Source organism: Tachyglossus aculeatus, chromosome 4 (assembly GCF_015852505.1).
Source record: "Tachyglossus aculeatus isolate mTacAcu1 chromosome 4, mTacAcu1.pri, whole genome shotgun sequence".
Taxonomy (NCBI): Eukaryota; Metazoa; Chordata; class Mammalia; order Monotremata; family Tachyglossidae; genus Tachyglossus; species Tachyglossus aculeatus.
Genome location: NC_052069.1, coordinates 18966058 through 18980470, shown reverse-complemented (window position 1 = coordinate 18980470; position 14413 = coordinate 18966058). Strand labels below are relative to the sequence as shown.

Here is a 14413-nt window from a genome sequence, read left to right as displayed (position 1 = left end):
ATCAATCAATCATATTTTTTGAGTGCTTACTGTGTGCAGAGCATTGTACAGTGCTTGGGACAGTGCAGTATAACAGGTGGTAGACACGTACCCTCCTCTAGACTGTAAGCTCATTTTGGGCAGGGGATGTGTCTTTATATTGTATTATACTATTATATTGTACTCTTCCAAGTTCTTAGTACAGTGGTCTGCATACAGTAAGCACTCAATAAATACATTTGAGTGAATGAACACGATGAGCTTCAATGATAAAATAAATGATAAAATGACCTTCAATGATAAAATTAAAACCACTGGATGTGATCTCCCTAAAATCTCCCCTGTTCCTCTCCATTCCCATTCCACCTCCTTCTATTCTCCATCAACACCCACGCTCTTGGAGAACTCGTTCACCCCATGGCTTCAACTACCATTTCTATACAGTTTACCTGTCCATCCCTGACCTCTCTACTCTGCAGTTTCACATTTCCTCCTGCCTTCAGGAAGTTTATACCTGGTTATACCACCAACCTCTCAAACTAAACATGCCCAAAACAGAATTCCTCATGTTCACACCCAAACCCTGTCCTGTAGACATCACCACTGTTCTCCCTATCTTGCAAGCTCATAACCAGGGCATTATCCTTGACTCATCTCTCTCAACACATATTTCAATCTGCCACCAAATCCTGTCAGTTCTACCTTCACATCATTAAAATCTGCCAATTCCTCTCCATCCAAACTGCTACTACACTGATCCAAGCACTTCTATCCAACCTTGACTACATTGGCCTCCTTGCTGATCTCCCTGACTCCTGTCTCTCCCCACTTCAGTCCATACTTCGCTCTGCTGCTCACATTATTAAAAAAAAAATTCAGTCCACATCTCCTCACAAAAGACCTCCAATAGTGGTTGTCCACCTACCAATTAACAGAAACTCCTTTCCATCTGCTTTAAAGCACTTAGCTCTCCCCATCTTTTCTTACCTTGGTGATTTCCTCCTACAACCCACCTCCCACATGTCACTCTTCCAAAATCAACTTACTCTACCTCAATCTCATGTAGCTTGCCGCCGGCCCCTTGCCTGCCTGCTCCCTCTAATATGGAACCCCCTCCCCCTCTAAATACACCAGATCACCACTCTCCCCACCTTCAAAGTCTTATTAAAGTCACAGTTCCTTCAGGAGGTCTTCCCTTCCTTTCCATTAAACTCCATCTTCCTTTTGTGCAACACCTCTGTACTTGGATCGGTTCTCTTTCGGTGGTTGATATCCACCCCACCCTCAGCACTTAGGTATGTATCCAGATCGTGTTTAATGGTATTAATAATAACTGTGACATTTGTTAAGCATCTACTATTTTCCAGGCACTGTAGTAAACAGTGGAGTAGATACAAGATGATCAGGTCCCACATGGGGCTCATAATCTAAGTAGGAGGGAGAACAGGTATTGAGTCCCTACTTTGTGGATGAGGGAACTGGGGTACAGAGAAGTTGTGTCTTGCCCAAGGACACACAGCAAGCAAGAGATGGAGTGCCGCAATTAGAACCAAGCTCATCTGACTACCCTGGTGCCCTTTCCACCAGGCCATGCTGCTTCTCATTAATCTATATTAATATCTGTCTCCCCTCTAAACTGTAAGCTCTTTGTTGGCAGCAAACTTATCTACTGCTCTGTCGTACTCTCCTAAGCATTAAGTACAGTACTCTGTACACAGTAAGTGCTCAGTAAATGCCATCAAACTGATTGATGACAGAGTACTGCATTATCTGCTTGGGTGAATACAATAGAGTTGGTAGGCATTTAATGTGGTTCTATGTTTTACTTTCAAAATTTTGAATTATCTCATTGAGCTCATTATGGACAGGAAAATGTCTGCTAATTCTGTTATACTGTACTCTCCCAAGCGCTTAGTTCAATGCTCTTCACATAGTAAGTGTTTAATAAATAAGATTGATTCAATAAATAGCGATATTTATCATATTAACAGGTAAAGTAATTATATATCAAACCAAGATCTCTTAGAATCTAAAGATTGATTTTTATCAGAACTCTGTAGTGAGTAAACCTTGTGCTGCATTGCCCAATGTCTGAAATCACATCAACTGCCAGTGCACAACAGTTCCTTCTGAAATGGTGTCGAGTTATCCAGATACAGCATGGGCTATTGGAAGAATGTTCCCTGATTCCACGGTCCGCCTCTATCCATGGTGAAGTGAAAATATGCATTCCTGGCAGAATTGAGTGTATTTTTCCTGCGATTCTGAAATGGAACCAAATTTATAACTTATAAGCCTATTGGAATAGGCACCCGCAATACAGTCATCCATGATTCAATCACATTTCCAAGGAACACGACCCAGATGCATTATGGAGTATGTTTGTAGAGCAAACAATCCAAGCAAGGTGGGAGATTGCTAATCATTTGGTTACTCTGTCTTTGGAAGTTAATCAATCCATGGTATTCATTAAGCACTTCCTGCATGCAGAGCACTGTACTGAAAACTTGGAAGAGTACAGAGCTGGAGGGAAGCGTGGCAGTCTTTCTGAAGTACCCTCCTTTTGGGGAGAAAATGAGTCTACCAACTCTGTGGAATCGTATTCTCCCAAGTGCTTAGTACAGTGCTCTGCACACAGTAAGAGCTAGATAAATTACCACTGTTTGATGTGAACCCTGAGGTACAAACACACCCCACTGTTTTTGTAATTTTAATTTAACAAAATTAAATCCATCAGGTCCGACCTCCCCAAAGTCTCTTCCCCCCTTTCTCCATCCCCCCGGCTCTCAACACTCTCTGCTACTCTCCCATCCTTCCCAGCAGTGTCCTCAGAGGAGCTCTCCTCCCTCCTCTCAAGTGCTACTCTGGCCAGCTGTGCTTCTGACTCCATTCCCTCTCATCTCATGAAATCTCTCGCTCCATCCCTTCTCCCCTCCTTAACTTCCATCTTCAACCGCTCACTCTCCACTGGTTCCTTCCCCTCTGCCTTCAAACATGCCCATGTCTCTCCCATCCTAAAAAAACCCTCTCTTGACCCCACCTCACCTTCTAGTTATCGTCCCATATCCCTCCTACCATTCCTTTCCAAACTCCTTGAACGAGTTGTCTACACTCGCTGCCTAGAATTCCTCAACACCAACTCTCTCCTCGACCCCCTCCAGTCTGGCTTCCGTCCCCTACATTCCACGGAAACTGCCCTCTCAAAGGTCACCAATGACCTCCTGCTTGCCAAATCCAACGGCTCCTACTCGGTCCTAATCCTCCTCGACCTCTCAGCTGCCTTTGACACTGTGGACCACCCCCTTCTTCTCAACACACTATCCGACCTTGGCTTCACAGACTCCATCCTCTCCTGGTTCTCCTCTTACCTCTCCGGTCGTTCTTTCTCAGTCTCTTTTGCAGGCTCCTCCTCCCCCTCCCATCCTCTTACTGTGGGGGTTCCCCAAGGTTCAGTGCTTGGTCCCCTTCTGTTCTTGATCTACACGCACTCCCTTGGTGACCTCATTCGCTCCCACGGCTTCAACTATCATCTCTACGCTGATGACACCCAGATCTACATCTCTGCCCCTGCTCTCTCCCCCTCTCTCCAGGCTCGCATCTCCTCCTGCCTTCAGGACATCTCCATTTGGATGTCCGCCCGCCACCTAAAGCTCAACATGTCGAAGACTGAACTCCTTGTCTTTCCTCCCAAACCTTGCCCTCTCCCTGACTTTCCCATCTCTGTTGACGGCACTACCATCCTTCCCGTCTCACAAGCCCACAACCTTGGTGTCATCCTCAACTCCGCTCTCTCATTCACCCCTCACATCCAAGCTGTCACCAAAACCTGCCGGTCTCAGCTCCACAACATTGCCAAGATCCGCCCTTTCCTCTCCATCCCAACCGCTACCCTGCTCATTCAAACTCTCATCCTATCCCGTCTGGACTACTGCATCAGCCTTCTCTCTGATCTCCTATCCTCGTGTCTCTCTCCACTTCAATCCATACTTCATGCTGCTGCTCGGATTATCTTTGTCCAGAAACGCTCTGGGCATATCATTCCCCTCCTCAAAAATCTCCAGTGGCTACCAATCAATCTGCGCATCAGGCAGAAACTCCTCACCCTGGGCTTCAAGGCTGTCCATCACCTCGCCCCCTCCTACCTCACCTCCCTTCTCTCCTTCTACAGCCCAGTCCGCACCCTCCACTCCTCCACGGCTGATCTCCTCACCGTACCTCGCTCTCGCCTGTCCCGCCATCGACCCCCGGCCCACGTCATCCCCCGGGCCTGGAATGCCCTCCCTCTGCCCATCCGCCAAGCTAGCTCTCTTCCTCCCTTCAAGTCCCTGCTGAGAGCTCACCTCCTCCAGGAGGCCTTCCCAGACTGAGCCCCTTCCTTCCTCTCCCCCTTGTCCCCCTCTCCATCCCCCCATCTTACCTCCTTCCCTTCCCCACAGCACCTGTATGTATGTATATATGTTTGTACATATTTTTTACTCTATTTATTTATTTATTTTATTTGTACATATCTATTCTATTTTATTTTGTTAGTATGTTTGGTTTTGTTCTCTGTCTCCCCCTTTTAGACTGTGAGCCCACTGTTGGGTAGGGACTGTCTCTATATGTTGCCAATTTGTACTTCCCAAGCACTTAGTACAGTGCTCTGCACATAGTAAGCACTCAATAAATATGATTGATGATGATGATGATGATGATGGTGAAGGACAGTAAACTCCTTGTGAGCAGAGAACGTGTCTTCCAACTCTGTTATAGTGTACTCTTCCAAGCGCTTAGTGCAGTGCTGTGCACACAGTAAGCACTCAGTAAGTATGATTGATTGGCCTGATGATTCTGATTGAAGAGTGGCAGATTCCCAATGAAAAATGAGGTGAATGTCTTACAACCTCTTTAAGTTAGAGGACCAGTTCTCTATCTTTTTCTTCTTTGTAGGAATGCAGAGGAGTGGAGTTATGGTTATTCTATCACAGGGGGAAAGTAGACTTGCCATTGGTATGGTGGAATCAGGAGGCCTGGGTTCTACTTCTGATGGGCAAGATGACACTTGTATTAATAATAATAATAATAATAATAATGTTGGCATTTGTTAAGCGCTTAATGTGTTGTTGCACCTTTGCTCACTGCACTCCAGGCCCCAGTAGGGACGTGGCTGGGAGGGAAGAGAGATTCTTGGGCACTACAATTCCACTTTGCAGGTTGGTGTCCTGAGACTTCTGTGAGGAAGAATGGATGGGCTTGGAAACCTGTACATCATTGTGGGGTGGAATGTGAAACCGGCCGGGTCTGGCTTTATTGGACACAGACTCGGAAGACTGAATGCTTAGGGAAAACAGAATTGGAAGAAGTTCAATCAGTTGTTATTGAACACTCACTGTGTGTAGAGCACTGTACTAAGTGCTTGGGAGAGTACAGTACAATGTATTCATTCATCCAGTCGTACTGATTGAGTGCTTACTGTATACAGATCACTGTACTAAGTGCTTGGAAAGTACAGTTCAGCAACAGTTAGAGACAATCCCTACCCAACAATGGGCTCACAGTCTAGAAGGGGGGAGACAGAAAACAAAACAGGTAGGCAGGCATCAATAGCAGCAAAATAGATAAATAGAATTATAGCTATATGCACATCATTAATTAAATAAAATAATAAATCTGTACAAATATACACAAGTGCTGTGGGGTGGGAAAGAGCAGGGAGAGGGAGTAGGAGCAGTAGGGAGGGGAGGGGAGGAGGAGCAGAGGAAAAGTGGGGCTCAGTCTGGAAAGGCCTCCTGGAGGAGGTGAGCTCTCAGGAGGGCTTTGAAGGGGGGAAGAGAGCTAGTTTGGTGGATGTGAGGAGGGAGGGCATTCCAGGACAGAGGTAGGAGGTGGTCCAGGGGTCGACAGTGGGACAGGTGAGAACGAGACACAGTGAGGAGGTTAGTGGCAGAGGAGCTAAGTGTGCAGGCTGGGCTGTAGAAGGGAAGAAGGGAGGTGAGAGAGGAGGGGGCAAGGTGATGGAGAGCTTTGAAAGCCAATAGTGAGGTGTTTTTCTTCATGTGAAGGTTGATAGGCAACCACTGGAGATTTTTGATGAGGGGGTTGACATGCCCAGAGTGTTGCTGTAGAAAAAAGAGTTTGTGGACACGTTCCTTGCACGGCTACATAGGAGGGATTAGTTAACGTATTTATGTTGAGGCAGAGAAGCTCCACATTAGAATAATGATACTTATTAAATGCTTACTGTGTGCTAAGCACTGCTCTAAGCGCCAGGGTAAATACAAGTTAATCAGGTTGGACACAGTCCCTGTTCCACATGGCATTCACACTCTTAATCCTCATTTTACCGTTGAGGATTTTACCGATGGTACCGATTTACCATTTTACCGTATTTATTGAGCACTTACTGTGTGTAGAGCACTGTACTAAGCGCTTGGGAAGTACAAGTTGGCAACATATGGAGAGGGTCCCTACCCAACAACAGGCTTACAGTCTAGAAAGGGGAGACAGACAACAAAACATATTAACAAAATTAAATAAATAGAATAGTAAATATATACAAGTAAAATAGAGTAATAAATCTGTACAAACATATATACAGGTGCTGTGGGGAGGGGAAGGAGGTATGGTGGGGGGGATGGGGAGGGGGAAAGGAAGGAGGGGGCTCAGTCTGGGAAGGCCTCCTGGAGGAGGTGAGCTCTCAGTAGGGCTTTGAAGGGAGGAAGAGAGCTAGCTTGGTGGATGTGCAGAGGGTGGGCATTCCAGGCCAGGGGGAGGACGTGGGTCGGGGGCCGACGGTGGGACAGGTAGGAGGGGGCAAGGTGATGGAGGGCCTTGAAGCCGAGAGTGAGGAGTTTTTGCCTGATGCATAATAGGTTGACTGGTAGCCACTGGAGATTTTTGAGGACGGGAGTAACATGCCCAGAGCATTTCTGCACAGAGATGATCTGGGCAGCAGTGTGAAGTACAGATTGAAGTAGGGAGAGACAGGAGGGTGGGAGATAAAAGAGGAGGCTGATGCAGTAATCCAGTCAGGATAGGAAGAGAGATTGAACCAGCAGGGTAGTGGTTTGGATGGAGTGGAAAGGGCGGATCTTGGTGATGTTGCGGAGGTGAGACTGGCAGGTTTTGGTGATGGATTGGATTTGAGGGGTGAACGAGAGAGCAAAGTCGAAGATGACACCAAGTTTACGGGCTTGTGAGACGGGAAGGATAGTAGTGCCATCTACAGTGATGGGAAAGTCAGGGAGAGGACAGGGTTTTTGGGAGGGAAGATAAGGAGTTCAGTTTTGGACATACTGCGTTTTAGATGGTGGGCAGACATCCAGATGGAGATGTCTTGAAGGCAGGAGGAAACACAAGCCTGAAGGGAGGGAGAGAGAGCAGGGGCAGAGATGTAGATTTGAGTGTCATCAGCATAGAGATGATTGTTGAAGCCGTGGGAGCGAATGAGGTCACCAAGGGAGTGAGTGTAGATCGAGAACAGAAGGGGACCAAGAACTGAACCTTGAGAAACCCCTACAGTTAGGGGATGGGAGGGGGAGGAGGAGCCCGCAAAAGAGACTGAGAATGAATGGCCAGAGAGATAAGAGGAGAACCAGGAGAGGACAGAGTCTGTGAAGCCAAGGTTGGATAGCGTGTTGAGGAGAAGGGGGTGGTCCACAGTGTCGAAGGCAGCTGAAAAGTCAAGGAGGATTAGGATAGAGTAGGAGCTGTTGGATTTGGCAAGCAGGAGGTCATTGGTGACCTTTGAGAGGGCAGTTTCGGTCCTCAGACACCCAGGCCCGTACTCTGTCCACTAAGCCACACTGCTTCCAATAGCCAAGTCATCCTTCGTCAGAAGTAAAATAGAAGGGTCAGTACTTCCTGGTGATTCCGTCTGGTGATCGGGTCACCCCCTCCTCTCCTCTCCAGTGCCCAGCCCACCTAGATCCAGCCCTACCATGCCCACTCGGGGCTCTTCCTCCTTTTCATTCCCTTCTTCCATCACAGTCCTGTAGCATTTTTCCCTATGTCTCCAGGGCACCCCCATCTTCCTTTCACGCCCTCCCTATCCCCAAAACGAGTCACACTAGAGAAGCAGCATGGCTCAGAGGAAAGAGCACGGGCTTGGGAGTCAGAGCTAATGGGTTCAAATCCCAGCTCCACCACTTGTCAGCTATGTGACTTTGGGCAAGTCACTTAACTTCTCTGGGCCTCAGTTCCCTCATCTGTAAAATGGGGATTAAGACTGTGAGCCCCACGTGGGACAACCTGATCACCTTGTATCCTCCCCAGTGCTTAGAACAGTGCTTTACACATAGTAAGCACTTAACAAATGCTATCATTATTATTATTATTATTATTATCAAAAAGGCTAGATTGTCAAGCCTTAAACCCACTGTAGGAGTAGAAACTTATGGCTCATGTCTTTTCCCCTACTTTAAAGTCCTTTTTCCTGTCAACTTCAACCAAACAACATCCCACCCCTCCTTCAGGGGCTTTCTAAAAAGTCACTTTCTGTGCGTGAAATTCTGATTCACTGTGGTCAGGGAAAATATCTGTTGTTACTCTCCCAAGTGCTTAGTTCAGTGCTTTGCACATAGTAAGCACTCAAATATGATTGAATGAATGAACAAATGCCACGATTATGGATTGACTGTGAGCCCATGTGGGACAGGGACTGTATCCAACCCACTCACCTTATATCTACCCCGGCACTTAGTACAGTGCCTGGCACGTAAGTAAGCACTTAATTACCACTATTATTATTATCATTAGCATTTACTGAGTTCTCATTTTGTATGATGCACTGTACAAGGTGCTTGGGAAGGATAGTATATTGGAGTGACACATGCCCTGCCCTCTGGGAGTTTCTGACCTGGGTGTTGCAAAGCTGAAACAGGAATTAAATTTAGAAAGGCTGTAATTGCCATTCACCTTAACATGCAGCACCTTAAGTCAAGGACTTTCTGAATGATAAGAAGTCCATTATTTTCTTTTGTAAGGTCTTTGGGGGAGGTTTAGGGAAAAGGGGATTTTTTACTCCAAGGAAATGCTAGTCCATATCTCTTGTGGTCATGGTCTTTTTCAGCACCAGATAACGGAAATGTGTATTTTTCCTTTTGTCCTCTGCTTCAAAGATGGTTCTTTGAAATCGTAGTTCAAAAATACTGTATTCACCTAAGACTTTCTGATTTCATAAAAATTCCGAGAATCTTTTTTCCCCCCCTGTCTTGCTTTATGATAAGGTCTTTGAAATTGTAAAGGCATCAAAAGTGACTGAAAACTATGAATGGGTAAATGCCTCGCTCACTCTAGAATCAATTTGAATAATGTAGGGACTGACATTTTAAGGCCAGATTCACACAATCACAGTTCAGGAAGAACAGAGAAATATACAAAGGCATTGTTTTGCTGTGCGATTAAACCCTCGTGCTGTGTTCGTTGCTGGTTGTCACATTTTAAGAAAGATTGCTAAGATGATCAGCGAGCTGGAGAAACTGTTGTATCAAGAGAGACCGAGATGGATTGAGAGAAGAGAAAGATGACAGACTGAGGAAGATGGAGATAGAAAGAGAGTGTTATCGAAAGTTTACACAATTAAAAGCTCCAGGCAGCAGGAAAACATGGAAATATCATGTCCCACAACGCAGCATGAAGGGGCACCCATTGGAGGTAGTAGATTCTAAACAAATGAAAGAAAACACCTCTCCTGTGAAAGGTGGTAGTAGTAGTAAAAAGTATTTAGCACTTACTATGTGAGAAGCACTGTACTAAATAGTGGGAGAAAGTACATTGGTGGAAGTTGAGACAAAGTCCTGGCCCTCGCAGACTCAAAATCTAAGTTTGAATGACAAGGGAGGGGTCTGACTATAAACACAAAAGGAGGGATGAGGCAATGAAACCTCTAAACTAACACGGGGACAAGGATAAATGATGATGATGATGGTATCTGTTAAACGTTTACTATGTGCACTGGGGGGGAATACAAGGTAAATCAGGTTGTCCCACGTAGGGCTCACAGTCCTAATCCCCATTTTCCAGATGAGGTAACTGAGGCACAGAGTAGTTAAGTGACTTGCCCAAAGTCACCCAGCTGACAAGTGGCGGAGCTGGGATTAGAACCCATGACCTCTGACTCCCAAACCTGGGCTTTTTCCACTGAGCCACGCTGCTTCTCTAAAACCACACTAAGTAAAAACACCAGCCACTGGAGCAGAGATTCTGGCTGTTCGTGGTTCAGAATCTGACCTCAGCCACCATTTTTCGTGGAGACTTCATGCTGCTTCTTCTGCTCTTCCCATTAGGATGGTGTAAGATGGGATGGATTGATTAGCACAAGCAATCATGCAGTCCCAAAATATCAGTATGCAGTCTCCCCCTCTAGACTATAAGCTTGTTGTGGGCAGGAAACTTGTCTACCAACCTTGTTATTATATTCTCCTAAGCGCTTAGTACAGTGCTCTGCACACAGTAAGCACTGAAACTTAATGAGGGATAAGGGGCTTTTGATGGGTTTTAAAAGAGGTTCAAAATGAGTTACAGGGCAAGTAGTTATGGATTCAGTATTAAAGGTTAAGGAAATTAGTCCTTTTTATGATATTTGGTAAGACCTTACTATGTGCTTAGATGATTCATTCATTCATTCATTCAATCATATTTATTGAGCGCTTACTGTGTGCAGAGCACTGTACTAAGTGCTTGGAAAGTACAAGTTGGCAACATATAGAGACGGTCCCTACCCAACAATGGTCTCACAGTCTAGAAGGGGGGTGATAATAATAATAATAATGATAATGAGGGCATTTGTTAAGTGCTTACTATGTGCCAAGCCCTGTTCTAAGCACTGGGGTAGATTCAAGGTAATCAGGTTGTCCCATATGAGGCTCACAGTCTTCATCCTCATTTTACAGATGAGGAAACCGAGGCCCAGAGAAGTTTAATGACCTGCCCAAAGTCACACAGCTGACAAGGGGCGGAGGCAGGATTAGAACCCATGACCTCTGATTCCCAAGCCTGGGCTCTTTACACTGAGCCATGCTGCTTCTTTTAATGATGCAGAGAATCATTGCAGGTGATGCAGAACTGCTGAAGTGATAGGAGTGGAAGAAATAGGGTGGAGAGGTAAGAAATTAATCATGAAAGACATCCTGGAGGAGATGATTTCAGAGGGCTTTGAACACGGGGGAACAGTCGTCTGTCAGATGCGAAGTGGGCATGTCAGACAATAGGGAGGGAGTGAACAAGAGGTTAGTGGTGAGGCAGAAGAGAACGAGGCACAGCGAGCAGGTTGGCCAGAGAAGAGCAAAGTTTCTGTGTAGAGCGTGAGGGGAGTGAGGACAAATAATAATGATGGTGTTTATCCAGAAGAAGTTGTCCTTTTGACACCCTCTGGGCTTTCTCCTTGACTAGCTTGCCAAGCTAGCTCTCTTCCTCCCTTCAAGGCCCTAGTGAGAGCTCACCTCCTCCAGGAGGCCTTCCCAGACTGAGCCCCCTCCTTCCTCTCCCCCTCGTCCCCCTCTCCATCCCCCCATCTCACCTCCTTCCCTTCCCCACAGCACATAATAATAATAATAATGTTGGTATTTGTTAAGCGCTTACTATGTGCAAAGCACTGTTCTAAGCGCTGGGGAGGTTACAAGGTGATCAGGTTGTCCCACAGGGGGCTCACAATTTTAATCCCCATTTTCCAGGTGAGGTAACTGAGGCCCAGAGAAGTTAAGTGACTTGCCCAAAGTCACACAGCTGACAGTTGGCAGAGCTGGGATTTGAACCCATGACCTCTGACTCCAAAGCCCAGGCTCTTTCCACTGAGCCACAGCAGCTTCTCAAGCTATGCATATGTATATATGCATATATGTTTGTGCATATTTTTTACTCTATTTTACTTGTACATATCTATTCTATTTATTTTATTTTGTTAGTATGTTTGATTTTGTTCTCTGTCTCCCCCTTCTAGACTGTGAGCCCACTGTTGGGTAGGGACTGTCTCTGTCACCAACTTGTACTTCCCAAGAGCTTAGTACAGTGCTCTGCACACAGTAAGCGCTCAATAAATACGATTGATTGATTGATTGACTAATGGAAGAGGTTTCTCTCCCCATCTTTACCCTTATCTCACCCAAGAAGCACACTCCTCTGCCAGATGCCATGTTGAAGCAGGAACCCATGGGTTACTCTGAGGCCTCTCCCCACCTCACCAACTCCATTCCCTTCTCCAACTCCCCCCCAGCCTCGTTCAACCTGCTGCTACTGTTTGTGGGTCCCCCAGGAATCTGCATCTGTTACAGTGGTGGCAGCATCTCCGGTGTAGTGGATAGAACATGGGCCTGGGACTCAGAAGGTCACAGGTTCTAATCTCGGCTCTTCCAATTAATAATAATGATGATGGCATTTATTAAGCGCTTACTATGTGCAAAGCACTGTTCTAAGCGCTGGGGAGGTTACAAGGTGATCAGATTGTCCCATGGGGGGCTCACAGTCTTCAACCCCATTTTACAGATGAGGTAACTGAGGCCCAGAGAAGTTAAGTGACTTGCTCACAGTCACACAGTTGATAAGTGGCAGAGCTGGGATTGTCTGCTGTGTGACCTTGGGCAAGTCACTTCACTTCTCTGGGCCTCAATTCCCTCATCTGTAAAATGGAGATTAAGACTGTGAGCCCCGTGTGGGAAAGGAACTGTGTGCAATACGATTAGGTTGTATTTACCCCTATTTATTTAATTTTGTTAGTATGTTTGGTTTTGTTCTCTGTCTCCCCCTTTTAGACTGTGAGTCCATTGTTGGGTAGGGACTGTCTCTACATGTTGCCAATTTGTACTTCCCAAGCGCTTAGTACAGTGCTCTGCACATAGTAAGCGCTCAATAAATTATCATCATCATCATCAATCGTATTTATTGAGCACTTACTATGTGCAGAGCACTGTACTAAGCGCTTGGGAAGTACAAATTGGCAACATATAGAGACAGTCTCTACCCAACAGTGGGCTCACAGTCTAAAAGGGGGAGACAGAGAACAAAACCAAATATACTAACAAAATTAAATAGAATAGATATGAACAAGTAAAATAAATAAATAAATAGAGTAATAAATATGTACAAACATATACACATATATACAGGTGCTGTGGGGAAGGGAAGGAGGTAAGATGGGGGGGATGGAGAGGGGGACGAGGGGGAGAGGAAGGAAGGGGCTCAGTCTGTCAATACGATTGATGATTTACCCCAGCGCTTAGAACAGTACTGGACACAGAGAAAGTGCTTAACAAATGCTATTATTTGTTAACAAATTATTATCTCCAAGCCCTCCCTTCCTCACCGCCCCCCTCAACACCACTATAGAGACTCTCCACTAGTTGCTGCAAACAACTCTGGGCTTATTGTCTTTTTGCAGTGGGGAATGCTGCTGCCAGTGAGCAAGAGATGGCCATGGGTGGGGATAATAATAATACTTAATTTTGGTATTTGTTAAGCACATACTATGTGTGAAGCACTGTTCTAAGCACTGGAGTAGATAATCAGGTTATCCCACATGGGGCTCACAGTCTCTCCATTTTTACAGATGAGGTAACTGAGTCACAGAGAAGTGAAGTGGCTTGCCCAAGGTCAAACAGCGGACAAATGGTGGAGCTGGAATTGGAACCCATGTCCTCTGACTCCCAAGCCCGAGCTCTTTCCTCTAAGCCACACTGCTTCTCTAATGGATACCACAGCGCCTCGCTGACCCGGGTTCACATAGGAAGGGACACTCCCTGCAGCCGATAGGGATGCGGTAGTGGCACGTTGTGGAAAAACTCCTGTTGCCCCCACAGGGGCGAAATTATTTTCATATTGTAGTGGCTGTTCGAGCCATATTTGTTTGGCCGGAACTGTATTCCAGCCCACCACCGATAGAGCAGGATTTGGGGAGCAGAAGAGCCTGACAGAAAGCGGTCCAAGGGGGATGTGATGGAGTTAAAGTAATCTGGTTTCCCTTCACCTAGGGCAAGGAGTAAGGGCTGGGACTCAGGTGCCCGGCCCACAGGAGGGTTCCAGTCTGGGCCAAAAAATATGTTTCTAACCTTTAGGGTAGATAGATGCATGCGGGCCATCCATCACACTTTCTCCAAGTCTTCATTTACCACTGTTTTCACCACTTACCATTTACCACTAGAGAAGCAGTGTGCCTCAGTGGAAAGAGCCCGGGCTTGGGAGTCAGAGGTCATGGGTTTGAATCCTGCCTCTGCCACATGTCTGCTGTGTGACCTTGGGCAAGTCACTTAACTTCTCTGAGTCTCAGTTCCCTCATCTGTAAAATGGAGATTAAGACTGTGAGCCCCACGTGGGACAACCTGATCACCTTGTATCCCCCCCAGCGCTTAGAACAGTGCTTTGCACATAGTAAGCGTTTAACAAATGCCATTATTACATTACATTACATTACACTGTTGGAAGCACAATACTGTGTTGTTGGGATCGTTAGCTTAAGCCATTGATG

At 46.1% G+C, this 14413-nt stretch overlaps 1 protein-coding gene across 14 annotated transcripts in view; it reads left to right on the top strand.

Annotated features, from left to right (window-relative positions):
- The window catches only part of PROM1 (prominin 1), a 176820-nt gene that overhangs the window by 47305 nt on the left and 115102 nt on the right, over nt 1–14413 (top strand). The window lies entirely within an intron of this gene.